The following is a 5,491-nucleotide window of genomic DNA, read 5'->3' on the forward strand; positions in this document are numbered from 1 at the left end:
GCGAGCACCGGCTGCACCCTTGCTGGGAGCAGCGGTTTCTCCAGGCTGACGCCTTAAAGGCGACAGAATCCCAGACACGAGGAGAACCCCACGCAGGAGCTCTGCACACTGTTGGCTGCCTTGAGCTCACAGCCTGGGGAGTGGCGGAGGCGGGTAGCCATAATTTAGAGTAGAAGAAAAAGCAGATTATTACCTGAAGTAGATCGCTGTGTGGGAGAAATAAGGTGGATAGTCGGAATCCAGGGATTCCAATTGGCTGAGGAGGAAACAACCCCCCTGATAAGCTGGATCTCCCCATCTGGGGATCAGCCTGAGAGCCCCCAAATCAGAGCACATCACAAGCATAAAAAAAAGGTGAAATATATATTATTGGTTAATAACTCAAACTTCAGTCTGGTGGCATCAAGGAGCACATAGGCAGAGGCCCTTAACATAAATTAGCACAAGAAGAAACCTAGTTAAGGAATGCCAGAACTCAGCTACAGGGCCTGGCGGCTTTTTGCATAAAAAAGACCAACTGTAGCAAGCATCAGTTTCAAACTGCAGGAGCTGTAGACTAGAGACTGTGTGAGACAAGTTAATTTGATTTTAGTCTAACTGGCCAGAGGGATAAAAAAAATAAAATAAAATCCTTTGATCTAGTAGGACACCAGCAGCCTAGATAGGACAACAAGCCCCAACTTCCTTTTCAGTGATTCTACTGAATCACTGGTGAGGCCCTGCCTGTCCTGGGGCCCTAGACCGGGCTGTGGGAACACCCTGCCCCCACCCCCTGCTTCAGTGCTACAGATAGCACAAGGTAGGCATACCAGTAAACTCCAGAGCTAAATGGCCACCTGGTCACAGGTGTGATCTTGCCTTTGAGAGTAATCTCACACAGCATCTATGGAACCCTATATCAAATGGGTACAGCACCCCGCTACCTAGAAGAAGAGTTGGAACTCCTCCAGCCTCACAGACAGGTGATCAAGTCTCAGTTATCACCTTACCTACTACTCTAGTTCTTCCCTCTTCATTCACTAGCATTTCTATCTTTCCCACTGTAGGCAGTCTCAACGAGCTCAGGTTTGTGTTGGGGTTCTTTTCTCTCTCTTTCTTCTTTTTCCCTCTTTCTCCTCTTCTCTCCCACTCTCTCCTATCATATGCCACTACTGGTTTCCAGGTCACTACCCTCCCCTTAGGGCAAATCAACCCAAATAGCAGGAGGAACGCCAGCCTGCCCTCCATGGGAGTGCTGAACACCACACAAGGCAGCTGGGACAAACATCCACACCATGCTGCGCTGCTGAGGAAACCTCTGTCAGACCTCTAGGTGAGCTCGTCAACTAGGGCAATTCTGCCCAGCACCACTGGGTCCCTACATTAAAAAGGCATACCAACCTGCCATTGTGAGGCAGGGTCTAAACCCCTTTGGCCCCACATACAAATAATCAGGGATCAGCTATCTCTTTATTCCTTATTTCCTCCTTCTTGCTCTCCTCCCTATTTACTATCACAGCCAATCTCAGTGAACACAGTTGAGATTTTCCCCCTCCCTTCTCTCTTTCCTCTTTCTCTTTCTTTCTTTGTTCTTTTTGCTTCTCTCTCTGCTTGTATGATTCTCTCTTTTCCCTCTCATTCCCTTTATATACCACTGCTGGTTCCCAGACCCCTACACTCTGCCTAGGGCAACCCTGTCCTCCCAGTGGCCAGCCTGATCCCTAAGACAGGGTTCCATACAGGATGAGTCAGTGCTACACACAGAAAAGAACGGGATCAGCTATTTCTTTATCAAGTTTTTCAGTTCTGTCTCCCTCTCCTTTTTTTCTTCTTTTTTTACTTTATTTGTGTTGTTCTTTCACTTTTTCTTCTTTTCTCCTCTTGTTCTAACTCTTTTCTCTTTCCTACAACAGGCTCAGCAGATTCAGTTCTCCTTTTTTGTCGTTTTCTTTCTTTCTTTCTTTTTACTGTTCTCACTTTTGTTTACTCTGCATTCTAGTTGAGTGTGTGTGAGTGGGTGTCAGTTTGGTAGGCATTGTTGCTCCAGTCTGTGTCTTCCTCTTTCTCTCTTTTTCCTCTCCTTTCACTCTCTTTCCTGTCACAAGCCACTAGCAGCCTCCAGGCCACTCCCCTCTGCCTAGGGCAACTCTGAAGGCCCAACTGGGGGAGCTCCTACCTGAATTTATAGGCTTGGCAAGCAGCTGGGGAATTCTCACCAGTTCTCTTATACACACCAAGCAGGGGTTCTCCCCTACAAAAAGTGGGGGCATCCTCAGCCTAAATTCTGAAGCCCTACAAGTGACTGGGAGAAATGCCTGACCACCATTGGTGGGGTTCCACGCTACTGAGGGAACATCCACCCAATCTCCAAGGTGAACTCTCTGTCTACTGTAATGCCCCTACCAGCTACAGAGCGCTACACCAAGGTGGGTATACCCACACACCCTCCTCAGCACTCCAGTCGCAGAGGAAAACACCACAGGCCAGCCGAGGTGCTCCAAGAACTGTGAAGCCTACTTAGAGCATGGCAAGGGAAGCAAGGCCCTCCTAGGCCCACAACAACCCGACCAGTGTCACATGAGAGGCATATCCAAAACACATTCCAAGTAATGGAATACTGGACGCTCAGGACAAGAGTAAAACCACAGGAAGATATAGCGATAGCCTGACCCCTCAGTACAGCTACCCGCAGGTAGTTCATGGAAGGACTCATACGAATCCCCCAAGAGAGAGCCCAGTGCTCTTTGACTCAGGAAGGTGGCTCCAGGTTCCTCTAAAACAACACGTAAACAGCAACCAGTTCTAAGAGCTTCAACGAAAAAGTAGGAGAAACAGAAGACAATGCTGAAAGAAGTCATGAATCTAAAGATGGGCATAGAAGAAGCAGATATTGACCTGCCACAAAAAGAAAATTTCAAAATGCTCCTTGAAGTCATAAAGGATATGAGGGAAGCAATGTAGAAAAAAGACGAGATGATAGAGGAGATAAAGGCAATGCACCGAAGGGAAATACAAGAGTTAAGGGATGAAATAACACGATCCAGTGACAAATTGACAGATCTTGCCAATAGGCTTGAGGAGGCAGAGAATCGCACCAATGACCTAGAGGATAACCAAGCAGACCTCAGCAAATGGGAAAATCAGTCAAATAAGGCAATCAAATTAGCTGACGAACACTTGAGAGCCATGTCTGATGCTATGAAAAGAAACAATATTAAAATAATTGGATTACTGGAACAAGACACAACAAAGAAGTCGACAGCAAAAATAGCAAGAGAATTCTTAGAGGAAACTTCCCCAGCTTAATAAATGAAAATCAGGCAACCATTCAAGAGGCTGAAAGAACACCAGCCAGACTGAATCCCAAAAAAGAAGTCACCAAGACACATAATTGTCAATTTATCCAACTTTGAGGAAAAGGAGAAGATCATACAAGCAGCTAGGGAAAAGCAAACAGTCATGTATAAAGGTACCACAATAAGAGTATGTGCAGATCTATCAGCGGAAACGATGAAGAGAAGGGAATGGAGTAACATATTCCAAAAATTGAAGGAAAACAATGCAACCCCAAGAATACTTTACGCAGCCAAATTATCTATTAAGATAGATGGCGAAGTAAGAGTCTTCCCAGACAAGGACAACCTCAAAAAATACATAAAAAGAAACCCAGCCCTACAAAAGATCCTTGACGATCCAGTATGGGCAGAAGATCAACACTCACTGAGGGCAAATAAGAGACCATCACATAGAATAACTCCACCCATAAGGTGACAAAGAGGAAACAGCCCCCAGGATAGCATCAGCTCAATAGTGGAAAGAAGGCAAACATAAACCACACACACAACACAAGCGGATAAGATAGGTAGATAGGAAAATACCCAACATAAACCATACAAGATGACACCACAGAGTCCACAGATAGATATAATAACACTGAATAGCAATGGCCTGAACTCAGGCAGTAAAAGGCAGAGGCTAACCAAACTGCCTCAGGAAACATAACCCATTGATCTGCTGCCTCCAGGAGACTCATCTCAAACTTGCAGATAAAAACAGGTTGAGAATTAAAGGCTGGAGAAAAATATACCAAGAAAATGGTAACACATACACACACACACACACACACACACACACACACACACACACACACAAAGCAGGGGTAGCAATCTTAATATCTGACCAAATTGACCTCAAGATACAGCCCATAAGCAAGAGATAAGGAGGGGCATTATATAATGCTCAAGGGAACAATAGACCAAGAAACAGTGAGCATAATAAACATATATGCACCTAATGAGAGACCAGTGAAATTCGTGAATCAAACACTCCAAAAGATGAACAAAGAGATCACAGGCTCAACAATTATAGTTTGTGACTTTAATACACCACTCTCTGAAAAAGACAGATCATTGGGAATGAAACTCAACAAGGAGCTAGAGATCTAAATAGCACACTTAGATGACTTGACTTGATAGATATTTTCAGAGTGTTCCACCCACATGCATAAAAATTCACATTCTTTTCAAGTCCACATGGCATATATTTAAAAATAGACCACATGCTGGGACACAAGTAGAACTTGAGTAAATTCAAGCACATAGAGGTTATACAGACATCTCTCCGATCACTGCGCCACAAAGCTGGAAATTAACAGAAGGATGGTGAACAAAACAAGGGCAAACAATTGGAGGATGAACAATTTCCTATTGCAAAAGTAGTGGTTATTGACCCAGATCAGAGATGAAATCAGAATGATTTTAGAAAACAATGAGAACAAAAATACGATGTACCAAAACCAGCAGAGGCATCTATCAGAGGAAGGCTGATATCAATAAATGCACACATTAAAAAAGAAGAGAGACTAGTGGATGATATACTGGCACAAAACTTACACCAATTAGAGCAGAGTCAACAGAACAACCCTACTAACAGCAAGAGGATAGATATAATAAAAATCAGAGTCACGATACAGGAGAGGGAAAACAAGAAAACTATGGAAAAATTAATGCCGCTAAAAGTGGGTTCTTTGAAAGAATTAACAGAATTGATAGACCTCTGGCAAACCTAACCAAAGAAAGGTAGGAACAAATGACATTTGCAAGGATGAGGGATGAAACAGGGGACATTACAACGGACCCTAATGAAATTAAAAGGATAATTACACAGTACTATGAAGGTATATACTCTAACGAATTCAACAATTTGGAAGAGATGGACAAATATTTGGAAACAAAATCCCTCCCTAGACTATCCCAAATGGATGACAAGAACCTCAACAGACACAAAGCAATGGAAGAAATAGACAAGGTAATCAAGGGATTACCAACCAAAAAATCCCCTGGGCCATATGGATTCACAGGAGAATTCTACCAAGCATTCAGGGAAGAACTGACACCAATCCTATACAAACTAGTCCAGAACATAGAAAAAGATGGAAAACTCCCAAACTCTTTCTATGAAGCTAGTATAACTCTGATACCTAAAGTGGGCAAAGATGCCACAAGAATCGAGA

Source organism: Echinops telfairi, unplaced genomic scaffold, assembly GCF_000313985.2.
Source record: "Echinops telfairi isolate 266 unplaced genomic scaffold, ASM31398v2 ScPeMD7_7469;HRSCAF=8507_1, whole genome shotgun sequence".
In the NCBI taxonomy this organism is placed as follows: domain Eukaryota; kingdom Metazoa; phylum Chordata; class Mammalia; order Afrosoricida; family Tenrecidae; genus Echinops; species Echinops telfairi.